The sequence below is a fragment of the Indicator indicator genome, chromosome 9 (assembly GCF_027791375.1).
Source record: "Indicator indicator isolate 239-I01 chromosome 9, UM_Iind_1.1, whole genome shotgun sequence".
Taxonomy (NCBI): Eukaryota; Metazoa; Chordata; class Aves; order Piciformes; family Indicatoridae; genus Indicator; species Indicator indicator.
The window spans coordinates 27,069,408-27,082,752 of record NC_072018.1 but is presented as its reverse complement, the minus strand read 5'-3'; positions in this window follow the sequence as shown (position 1 = coordinate 27,082,752).

Here is a 13,345-nt window from a genome sequence, read left to right as displayed (position 1 = left end):
TTGGCACGACTCATTGGGAGGGCTTTAAACTAGGTCTGAAGGAGGTGGGTGTGGAAACCAGTCTCCCTGGAAAGGAGGGAGGACCACATAAACTGGTGAAATCAGCAGCCCAGCTGAAGTGCATGTACACCAATGCACACAGTATGGGCAACAAACAAGATGAACTGGAACTCTTGGTTCACCAGGAGAACTATGATGTAGTTGCCATCACAGAAACATGGTGGGACAATTCTCACAATTGGAGTACCACACTGGGGGGTTATAAGCTCTTTAGGAGAGACAGGCAAGGGAGAAGAGGAGGAGGGGTGGCCCTGTATATTAGGGAATCCTTTGATGCCTCAGAACTTGAGGTTGCAGATGAAAGGATTGAATGCTTGTGGGTTAAAATCAGAGGGAGGCCGCACAAAACTGACATCCTGGTTGGAGTCTGTTATAGACTACCCAACCAGGATGAGGAGGCCGATGAGATATTCTATAAGCAGCTGGAAGCTGTCTCAAGATCATCTGACCTTGTCCTTGTGGGGGACTTTAACCTACCAGACATCTGCTGGGAACTTAATTCAGCAGAGAGGAGACAGTCCAGAAGGTTCCTAGAGTGTATGGATGACAGCTTCCTGATGCAGCTCTTAGGTGAACCTACCAGGGGTAAGGCTCTGCTTGATCTGCTGTTCTCAAATAGAGAAGGGCTGGTGGGAGATGTGATGGTTGGAGGCTGTCTAGGGTGCAGCGACCATGAGATAGTGGAGTTTTCAATATGCAGGGAAATAGGGAGGAGCAGTAACAGAACCCTCACTTTGGACTTTCGGAGGGCAAACTTCAGGTTGTTCAGGCAACTTATTCGGAAAGTTCCCTGGGTAACAGCCCTGAAGAAGAAAGGGGTCCAAGATGGTTGGACCTACTTCAAACAGGAGCTCCTAAAGGCACAGGAACTGGCAGTTCCCACATGCTGTAAGATGAACCGGTGGGGAAGACGACTGGCCTGGATGAGCAAGCAGCTCCTGAAGGATTTAAGGGAAAAAAAGAGGGTTTATCGCCTTTGGAAAGGGGGGGAGGCAACTAGTGATATGTTTAAGGATGTTGCTAGATCATGTAGAAGAAAAATTAAAGAGGCAAAAGCACAGTTAGAAATTAAACTGGCCGATTCCGTGAAGGACAACAAAAAGTTTTTTTATAAATATATTAATGTTAAAAAGAGGGGCAAGAGGAGCCTCCACTCTTTATTGGACGTGGAGGGTAACATTGTAACTAAGGGTGAGGAGAAGGCTGAGATTCTAAATACCTTCTTTGCCTCCATTTTCAACAGTAAGGCAGGAGGACTTCAGGATAACTGGCCTCCTGAGCTGGTTGATGGGGTCAAGGAGCAGTGTTGTACTCCTGAAATCCATGTGGAATTAGTTTGAGACTTGTTGAGTCACTTGGATATTCACAAGTCCATGGGACCTGATGGGATTCATCCTAGGGTGCTGAAAGAGCTGGCAGATGAGCTGGCCAAGCCTCTCTGCATCATTTTCCACCAGTCCTGGCTCACTGGAGAGGTCCCAGAGGACTGGAAACTGGCCAATGTGACACCTCAGTGCCAGGGAAAATCATGGAGCAGATTGTCTTGGGGGCAATCACTGCACACCTGAAGGATGGCCAAGGAATCAGGCCCAGCCAACATGGATTTAGGAAGGGCAGGTCCTGCCTCACCAACCTGATCTCCTTCTATGATCAGGTGACCAGCCTGGTGGACGTGGGAAAGGCTGTGGATGTAGTCTACCTGGACTTCAGCAAGGCCTTTGACACTGTCCCCCACAGCAAACTCCTGGCCAAGCTGGCAGCCTGTGGCTTGGACAGCAGCACTCTGCGCTGGGTTAGGAACTGGCTGGAGGGCCGAGCCCAGAGAGTGGTGGTGAATGGTGCCACATCCAGCTGGCAGCCTGTCACTAGTGGTGTCCCCCAGGGATCAGTGCTGGGCCCCATCCTGTTCAATATCTTTATTGATGATCTGGATGAGGGGATTGAGTCCATCATCAGTAAATTTGCAGATGACACCAAGCTGGGAGCAGGTGTTGATCTGTTAGAAGGTAGAAGGGCTCTGCAGAGGGACCTTGACAGGCTGGACAGATGGGCAGAGTCCAACAGGATGGCATTCAACAAATCCAAGTGCCGGGTGCTGCACTTTGGCCACAACAACCCCATGCAGAGCTACAGGCTGGGGTCAGAGTGGCTGGAGAGCAGCCAGGCAGAAAGGGACCTGGGGGTACTGGTTGACAGGCGCCTGAACATGAGCCAGCAGTGTGCCCAGGTGGCCAAGAGAGCCAATGGCATCCTGGCCTGCATCAGGCATAGTTGGCCAGCAGGAGCAGGGAGGTCATTGTACCCCTGTACACAGCACTGGTTAGGCCACACCTTGAGTACTGTGTCCAGTTCTGGGCCCCTCAGTTTAGGAAAGATGTTGAATTGCTGGAGCATGTCCAGAGAAGGGCAACGAGGCTGGTGAGAGGCCTTGAGCACAAGCCCTATGAGGAGAGGCTGAGGGAGCTGGGACTGTTTAGCCTGGAGAAGAGGAGGCTCAGGGGAGACCTCATTGCTGTCTACAACTACCTGAAGGGAGGTTGTAGCCAGGAGGGGGTTGGTCTCTTCTCCCAGGCAACCAGCACCAGAACAAGAGGACACAGTCTCAAGCTGTGCCAGGGGAGGTTTAGGCTGGAGGTGAGGAGAAAGTTCTTCACAGAGAGAGTGGTTGGCCATTGGAATGGGCTGCCCAGGGAGGTGGTGGAGTCACCATCCCTGGAGGTGTTCAAGAGGGGATTGGACGTGGCACTTGGTGCCATGGTTTAGATAGTCATGAGGTTTAGGGTGACAGGTTGGACTCGATGATCTTTGAGGTCTCTTCCAGCCTTCTTGATTCTATGATTCTAAGAATTTGAGAAGTGTCAACTGTATGAAGATTCAAATTGCTTATTGTGCTGTCTCTGGATGGTTCTGGCCTTTCTTGCTTGGACCCTTGTTTGCACTTATTTAAAAAAGAATATGGAAATGTTATATGCAAATGTAGTTTTCTGTAAAAGTAGACCTCCAGAGCATTCATTATCATCTTCTGTCTGTTTCTTTCTTTTTCTTTTCTTTTTTTTTTTCTGCAAAGTTTAGTAATAATCAGTGATGTCTGAATACCACTTGGAGTATAATTTATTGATTTGTATAAAAGTACTTAGTCCTCAAACCTATATTTTAGGGAAAACATGTTGCCTAAACATCTGAAAATGGCAATAGTACCTGAGTGAAGGTAATACTTACTTAGGTCTTCTCTTTTCACTGAATAGAATGATGTCCTGGGAAGCTGGAACAAACAGCAATCCAGCAAAGACTTTAATGTGATCTATGTTGCTTAAGATCACTGTGCTATTGGCAAAGGTGTTAATGAGAATGAGCTTTCAAGTTCACTGCCAGCTGGACTTCATTTTGGCATCTCTGAAGGTAATGGTCCAGAGGGTTCTGCATATTAAACCAGCAGCCATTGCTTCCATGTATAACATATAGCTACTTTTCCTTTTAACATCTAAAAATCTATTGACCAGCTTCAGCAGTTATTTGCTTGCCTTTAAGGATAGTAGAATGATGTTAACGTTACAGAGATTGTATGTTGGCTAGAAACTCAAGTGATGGAAAAACAAAGCAAAGGAAAATTTCTGGAATCATCCCATTCTTTGTCACCCTTTCTCACTTAAAGGAAAAAACAACTTTGAGAAAGAAGTTCATACATCTCTATTTTCCCATAGTTTTTGCAGACTGCAGAGTTGTCTGACTAGGTAGCAGTCAGCTAATCTCTTGGCAAAGTGATACTATCTTTCAAAAAAACCACATTGGCAGTGTACCAGCTGCAAACTGCTACACTGAGTTCAAAAGTAGGAAATGCAAACACAGAGCCAAAAATGATCCAAGTATTACTGCATTTTTTCACTCATTTATAAGCAAAACCCCTCAATCCCTATTCTTTTGGCAGCTTCCAAGTCAGATCTAAATCTGCAGGAAGTCCCATTTTCATATCAGAAACTGAAGCAGATGTTAGCCCCGTGCAATTTTTGATTTTTTCCTTACTGCTGCCTTTTCAGTCTTGCTACATGGCATTGCTAACCAATGCATTGGCCCAAGGCAGTACAAACATTATAGTCATGGCATTCACTGATGCTTTCTTCCTAAGAAGGTGAGAAATCCAGTTGCCAGGGGACGGAGTGAGTTCTTTTAACTGTCTCTTATGCTTTTTCTGCCAGAATGTCATTTGCCTTCACTTTGGTGTCTTTACTCCTATGTTTTTAATGCATAGAATGGGTCTCTAGTTTTGCCTGTGTGTTCCTCTGTACTGTGGAAACCTTCATGTGCTCTCTCTCCTGCTTTCTTCAACCTTTGAATCTCTGTAGACACCGATTTTTTTTTTCCGCAGTAGGTGAAAGAAGATGAACCTCAGTTTCTGCAACATACTTGTCATATACTTGGATGTTCTGTCTGCCTGATCTGGGAAAGGCATACTAAACTCTACTACTAGCCCAAACAGTCAAAGGTGCCTCTTATGTCAGCAGCCTATGCAAAGAGATGGCTAGTTCTGTTCAGAAGAACTGAGACCATTTTCAGTCCACAATAAGATGTGTGCAAGAGACACTTTTTTTTTTCCTATCAAAAAAAACTAAGAAACCAGGGGAAAAAATAATCCTGTGACAACCAACTATAGAAACAACTGACTAGTGTTAAAAAGAGCAAAAAAATTCATCATAAATTGATGATGAGATCCTGAATAAGGCTGTTCAGCTTTCTCAGTAGCTTCTCCAAAAGCACAAGAAAAAGCAGAGGAAAAATTGTACTTCCATGTAAAGCACAAGGGGAACAGATACAAAGATAATTCATAGAGAGCACAATGAAAACATGAATATAAGGGGGACAAGACATAAAAATCTCTGCAGAAGAAAATTTTAAAGTATAGAGCTTTGATGACAGTATGCAAAGGTAAACTTGTGAAGGTATGGAGAAAACTGTAATTAAAAATGCCCTATCTCTAGGTTAATTACATCTTAAAGCTCATTATGTCATAGCAGTCAGACAAGAAAAAAAGAAGGAAGGCAATTCATCACATTGAGGACACAAGCAATTAGTTGAAGGATAGTATTTTGCATCAATGTACCTAGTGCAGAAAAATAAAAGGTTAGTAGAGTGTGCAGTATCACAAAGGATAAGGACAAGTTAGCAGAATAAAACCAAACAGGTAGTTGCAAGGCCAAATAGAGAACAGTGTACGGATGATTGCTCTACCCTGAAACAGCTTTCTCAGTTATATTTAATAAGCACACCTTACCTAAGCAAATCAAATTATAATTTAAGTAAGAACATATTATGTATAAAAAAGGATGTACATAAGATGTAGCAGAGCAAGGCAAATGCACAGCTGGAAATTTCAGGTGCTGCAGCAAACAAAGGAATCGTCCCTTTCAGCTAAAATGAATGAATTCACGAACTACTGACACAAAACTTAGAACAAATGATTTGCATGATAGACACTGAGGCAGAGCAAAAGCACTCAGAATGTGCCAATGTGCTGTGTTAGCCTACCAACAGAGCTGTAGTATTCATCTGAAGGACTGGAACTCTCTCCAACCATGTTATATCTAGAGAAGCGTGAAACGCTTCAGCAACCACAGCACCTTTCCTCAAGTGTTCAGAGAACTAAAGCCAAAAACCCACTAAACAAAACAAAGCAAAAAATAAACAAATAAAAAACCCCAAACAAAATAAAACAAAAACCCCAAACCAATCCAAAACAACAACAACAACAAAAAAATCCAGCCAACCAACAAACAACAACAACAAAAAAGCAAAACTCCCCAAAAAACCAAACCACCAAGCAAGTAATTTCAAGTAATAATCGCAAGCACTTTCAAGATTACCTTTAAAAATCCTGTGCAGCTATGTTTTCTTAAATTTGGGCAACTTGCAGAGTAAGTGCCTTTTACAAAGTATTTACAACACCTAAATATCACCTCATAAGGCAAACATATTTATTTCCAAAGGCAGATATTGGCAAATAAGGCAAGAAATTACCTGATTGCAGCTTTTGAGATTATCTGTTTACAAATGTTGAGAATTCTGTTTGCAGTACATTAAGATAATTGATCTCAAAATCTGTTAGAAGCATCACAAATATGTTGCAAACCAATATTCAACAGATGTTTGAAAAATAAAATGTGTATAGCATTATCCTGGAGTGTTATGGCTATAACAGGTAGTGATGAAACATCCCTTACCACATGATGTAAAAGAAGGATTATTCATACATTATAGTGCTGTGAAAAGCCTTGGGCCTTTCCTTCTGCAAAACTTGCTTGGCAGCTTCTGTATGACTCAGTTTTGCCAGTGGAAAAAAAAAAAGGATAAATGCAAATTATAAAGCTCTAGCTAAGTTCTTTCCTTGAAAAGGGTTTCAAAACAAAGCTGTTCGTAAATGAAACCCCATGCTGTGGCAGGGGGGTTTCAGAATACTGTGCTATAGAGTTTGGTGACCAGTTTTCACCCTGCCTCAAAGTAGAAAAACATGCAGAGGTCAAAAAACACTGCACATGTCAAGAAAACACCCTGCCAGAAGGTAAATGATCCTCATCTAGAAACAAATCATACTCTTAAATTAGCTTTATAGATAAGTCCTAATTCAGAAAACGTTGAAATGAATAGGGTTACCTACTAAATGCTTTTTAAGCATTCTTGTGTACCACTGAGAGATGGAAGTTCGTGAAATAAACTGTTCTGCTGAAACTCATTTGGGAGAACATCAGCTATGGGTTAACTGATGAGGTATAAAAAAACCCCAGAGCAGAGATCTGAAGAACAAACCACTTGTAATATATACCCAGTAAGAAAGGTAAGCAGCATAAGCTAAAGAAGAAATAAACCTTCAATAAATTGTAGTTTGTTTTTCCTGTGGGCAGACGAGCCCCCTCTTTACAATGTTCTGTGCACAAAACACAGGTTATAACCTAAACTGGACAAATAGATGACAGGCCATGTATTTATTTTCCTATCCAGTCCCACATATGGGTCACCTCCAAAATGTACTTTACAACATCTGGCAGCTGTAAAGAATGTGAAATTTCCCTAAACTGGATGCAAGACTGCACTGTCATAAGAAACAGGCACTTTTTTTCTGGGTTCACCATCTAATTTCAAATAATTTCCTAATCTACTTTGCATCCAAATTAATATGCATCCCAGACTTTTGGAATGACTCAGTTACCCATATCACTTTTTAATGATCATAAATCATTAGGGATTCTCCATGGTTAAGGATAGTAAAGACAGAGTAGGAGTCACAGATTCTTTCCTTCACAAGGCACAATTATCTTTCAAAGTGCAATTTGTAGAACTTTGTCTAGCTTCTTACCAAATGTTATGTCACACAAGCCAGTGATTTATTGGGCACCATTTTTAGCAGTCTTTTCTTAAAGGCTGGGGTGTCTGTTCATCTGTCAGCTTCCAGCTGAGAGCCAAAGGACAGAAGAGGCAGATTAATACTGAGTCTGGTTGGGGGGTGGAGCAGAAGCAGCATGGATAAAAGTGAGATTGCAAAATAAAAAGGAGAAGTAGAGGTTATTGATGAGTAACTATATCAAAATTCTGAAAAATAAAACAAAACCTTCAGCTTTATGATTTTCTCTCCTACAGGTGCTAGAGTGCAGCAGTTATTAGTTAACTGATATTCCAGTGACTCAAATGTGTACACCTCCACTTGTGCCATGGCCAACTGTTTTTAAGAACAAAATTTAAAGAACAAAATTTAGTATTTATTATTTTAAGTGTAAAAAAATGCCAGAGTAAAAAAAGAAAATCTGGCATACCATAATTGCCATACTTTAAGAAAGTTATCCCTCATTAGATGGTTGGACTAGGTGACCTTCTCAGGTTTCTTCCAACGAAGATCATTCTATGACTTTATGATTCTGTGATTATAATGAAAAAAAGACCTATTCTACATTTCAAATTGATTCAGAAAAGGAGACTTCTGGAGAATGAAATTGCCTTTACACTCTTTGATATCTAAAAGACTAAATTGCTTTGAATTTACATTCTTATGAGTACATATGCATGTTTATTTACTAATAGTAATTCCTTTTTTCCAACCTTCTTGTATGGCCAGTGTTTCCTCAGTTTCCTGTCCTTGGATTTGATTATGATAACACCTTTGTTTCTCAGCATTGATAACAATACTTTTTCATCTTATGCATCAATTTACATTAGTCAATACTTAAATCAATACACCAAGTGTCAAATGTTTCTATATTGAAGAAATACATCTCATACCTGATTACATGTTTATCTGATGCACATTGCTGTAACCCAGAATAGATTAACTACAGCATCAGGCATTCAGTCTGTGATGTGAAAGTCACAGGAATTTTACAATATCTTCCAGAGGAATTCTCTACACAATACCTCTTCAGTGGTAGAAAAAGAAATCCTGAATGGGTAACAGCGTAACTAGAGCAGTGTTAAAGCAGACAGTCATTTTCTCTGGCTAATGGATTAAACAAAGGCATCTGCAGAGTAAATCTCCTCTTCTATAGATCTAAAATTATTTTGGCAAGGCTTTGCACACAAACCCAATTAGTGAAGATCTGCCTTTCTACTAACTAAAGGGTTTTTTTCACTTAAAATAAGGAAAACAATAACGGAAAAAAAAAAGTCTTGTTAAAAGAAAAAGTAGATTACTAGGAAGTTTTCTCAAAGCAAAAAGTTATTCCTACACATGATCATGGTTTTGGGTTTGGTGCTACTTGTAAGTGCTCTAAATTGAAAATAAATAGGAGTTCATAAATGGTGAAATACATTTTTTTCATTTCTTTGTTACATTTTGAAGTTAAAAATACAAGGCCATGTTCAACTAGCAATTACTTTCTGTGTTCCGAGCTGTGAAAATGCATTCTTGAGAGAACCTGTCCTCCCACTCTTTTATTATTTTTCTTTCTTCATGACCCTAATTGTTGGCAAACATCAAACTTTATATGAACCATAAAAGAAATGTGGGAGGTCAGGTCACCAGAATCTGTTTATGCATGGATAAATCAGTGACCAGCCTAGGGAATATTTTGAGAGCTAGAAGGACATTGTTGTTTTTTTGTTTTGTTTTAATTTCATGAAGATTATGGGGAAAAAAGTTTCTATTTTGGTTTGGTCTTATAGATGTACATGCATTTGAAATCCTACCTAAGAAATTCCAGAGAAGTCAAAATGACAACAAAAATTCTTCTCTGTCCCAAGACAAGAGCATTCTTGAGAAATGACTTTGCAGTGTCCTTTAAAGACCTGTGAAGATAAAAGTTACATCATGTTTTCAGAGCTTCACCATTATTGCCATTATATAGTTTTCCTAACATCTAATGCAAATCTTTCTCCTTTGTCATTTAAAGTTTCAAGCACAAGCAGGACAAAGAGGTTATAATTTCCTGTTTAGATGTTTTTAATAGACTGAAGGAGTCCTTCAAGCATTGAATTAATGAATACTGTGGGATGAATGCTTTCCCCTGAAAACTGACATTTTTCAGTACAAATTAGTTTAATAATTTATTACACAGTTCTTTAGATCATAACATCTGTAGATCATAACTGCAACAATTCTAAGACAGACTAACAACACGAGCAGAATTTAGGCTTAAAAGGTCAGCTGAAGTTATATCATATTTCATATCATATTATATTAGAATCATAGAATCATAGAATCATAGAATCAAGAAGGTTGGAAGAGACCTCAAAGATCGAGTCCAACCTGTCACCTTAAACCTCGTGACTATGACTATATTGTATTCCATATAACCCTTTCCACCAGGTTTCAAGAAACTAGGAAGTATTATGGTTATTATGAGAAAAAAATTAGAGGAATAGATGTATCCATAATGCATCTATTAAGAATAGTTGTAATAAATCTATGTATTCACCTATACATAGATCGAGCATACCATCAGGAATCAATAGTTTCCAAATGGCAATCCTATCTCTGAACTGAAAATAAAAAGTAGCCTCTTCCTATTCAAATATTCTTTTCTTTCTTTTCTTTCCCCTCCCTACTGTTATATTCTTGTCATTGTTGTTACTGTTATGTGTTTTGTTATTGTTGCAATATATTCAGTCATAGCTATCAGATTATTCGTAACTTTTTTTTGAATGTGGGATAGTGTGAAGCAGATCTGCAATGCACATATTATTCTTGGCCATTATTATTAAGTGCTTTTTTTGTTACTGATAGTATCTCATGCAGGCATTTCCCCCCAGTATAAAACATATATTGCTAATTAGAGAGCTCCACTGGGATGCAAAAAGCCAATCTGAAAACTCAAATTATTATTTATTTGAAATGTTTTGTTTCCCTGACAGTTCACGGACTGGCAATCATCGCAGATGATAGAAACACTGGCAAAATGAATCTGTGTGGTAGAATAATAAAATAGAAGGAAGGTTTAGATTAAGATTTTCTCTATTTCTGTCCCTTTGAGGTATTTAAGTAATTTTACAGGTCTCTGACACAGTTCATGGCTTGTTTACTCTTAATAATTTTGCCAGCAGCAGAAGCAGAAATCCTTAGAGTAGCACAATCTCAATTCATTTAAGCTTCATAATGACTCACTGACATTCAACATATCATTTCCTAAGCAAAAATCAAATAGATATATAATTAAAAAAGATTCTAGTATTTATTATTCTGAAGGGGCAATGTTATAAAAAACTTTCTTTCAGTTTCTTTGTCAGATAGAGTTCATTCAGCTATGATCAAGGGAGAAACTTGGCTTGCTCAAACTGAGGATGAAGTGTTTGGAGTGATCTTAAAAAGTAAGAAAAATAAAATTAGATCCATTTCCAGAGCAGGAAAAGGAGTTATTTAAAGGGCACTGTTCTTAAGTACACTTTGTAACTCATTCTTGTTTTGGTATCAAGTATAAAACTAATTGACTACAGTAAAAGGAAAACCCCTTGAATTTAAAATGAACTGGCTGCCTCAGTGTAAAATTCAGCAGTTTTTTTCCCCAACTATGAATTTAGTTTCTAAGTGAATGAGAATAGGAGAATATTATAGTTTTTGTTGTTTCTTAAAGTATTAGACATTGGATTATTGTATTCCTCAAAGTTAAACTAGCAGCTGGAATAAAGTAAGATATCAATTTGTATTTTTCATTTTTATTTGTGACAAAAATGTCTTCCATAGTGTAGGAGTTTCATTTTTTTCAGTGTCATAGATGGAAAGAAATTAATTTTTAGCCAACAGATTTCTAAGCATTTCTATGCAACACATCCTTGGGACCTAACTGAATGATCATGGAAAGAATACCCAAAAAACTCACAATGACAGACTAAAGAAGTGAGCTGACCAAGAACAAAACAAAAGTATTATACGAGCACAAGAAAAATCAGTCTAATTTATCTTGCACAAGTAATTGCAACATGCAGAGGCTGAATTTCTGTTCTGGGTGAACTATCCATTTACAGCACCTTCACCTAGACTTGATATTTTTTTTTTTTCTTTTCTTTGGAGTCCTGTTCCCCCAGTGTAACAATATCAAATCTGAACAACCTTCAGTGATTTGAAGAATCAAAACACAGTTATAACTGACTGAAGGACAATGTGAAAAGAGGGCTAACCATGATGGATACTGTGGGGTGGTGAATGCCTACAGGGTACCCTAAAGACTTGGAGAGACATAACATACCTCACTTTTAATTATCTTGGTCCAATTATATGCATTTGAGCTGCATCTGGAAAAGCTGTCTAGGTCTTCCAGGTTTTGCAACATCATTTTAACTTCAGAATGGTGATTTAGACTAGGAAAATGAGACACCTAGATGAGCTTTTTTGAAGTCTGGTGAACAAGAAACCTGTAGGCTAAGTGGATATCAACTGGTAAAATGCACACGTTATACAGGCACCTGAACTATTAGCTCCTGCTCTTTTGGCTGCAGTAGTCACAGCAACACATAATCCTCTCTGATGCCCACTAGAGCAATTACTGAGAAAGAGAGATAAAGGTCATACATTTTACTTGACCTGAGGGAATTCAAGCAAATCCTTTGAGAACATGCTGCAACTGAAAGGCAGACAGTCTGAGGCTATCCTCCAGGCAGTCTCTTGGGTGTGCAACAAAGGATTTACAGGGTTAGGAAGATTTTTTGGGGGTTAGAAGAAAAGGAAAAAAAACCCTGATTGTGTGGCTTTCTGGATTGAGGTGATTTGTTCTAATTTCTATTCCATAACTTGCACTACAGACCCTGACAAGTGCAGAAAACTTTCCTAGAGGCAAACTCACAGACACCACTTTTCAGATATGTGTTCAGAATCACTCGTCAGTTCATGATCACTTGGTCACTGTTACCAGGGTCCAGGCATCTGCTGTTCCCTTTTGCAAAATGGCAAGACTGGCAAGCTTTCATTGCTAAGGTGAACTTCAACTTTTCATATATCTAGCTCTCATACCTTTCTTGTGGGCAGATCATAGAATCATAGAATCATAGAATCAAGAAGGTTGGAAGAGACCTCAAAGATCATCGAGTCCAACCTGTCACCCTAAACCTCATGACTATCTAAACCATGGCACCAAGTGCCACATCCAATCCCCTCTTGAACACTCCAGGGATGGTGACTCCACCACCTCCCTGGGCAGCACATTCCAATGGCCAACCACTCTCTCTGTGAAGAACTTTCTCCTCACCTCCAGCCTAAACCTCCCCTGGCACAGCCTGAGACTGTGTCCTCTTGTTCTGCTGCTGGTTGCCTGGGAGAAGAGACCAAACCCCTCCTGGCTACAACCTCCCTTCAGGTAGTTGTAGACAGCAATGAGGTCACCCCTGAGCCTCCTCTTCTCCAGGCTAAACAGTCCCAGCTCCCTCAGCCTCTCCTCATAGGGCTTGTGCTCATGGCCTCTCACCAGCCATAATCTGCAAAGTTAAAGTGAAAGAAGTTCCTTTTCCTCATTTCATTGTCTCCTGTACCATTTGGCTACTTTATGTAATGCTTCTCATACTTCCATTCACAAATTTTCATGTCATATGCAAGCATGTCGATTCTTGCTAGAACAAATAATTATTCATATTTTAAAAAGTCTTAGAAATTGGAGTCATTTGGGCTTTTATGAAATTACAATATACTGAGATGCATGATGTTTACAATTGAAAAAAAAAAAAGAGTAATACTTTTTTAAGTTTATGGAATGTATTATGGGCTTCTTTCCTGAGGGGATAATAAAAGTAGTGAGCTTTCTTAAAATTTATATTTTCTTCCTTTTTAGTGAAAATAGTTTATTGTAAATGGGTAAATACAAATAAGTTCTTTTCCATGTACTGGTTG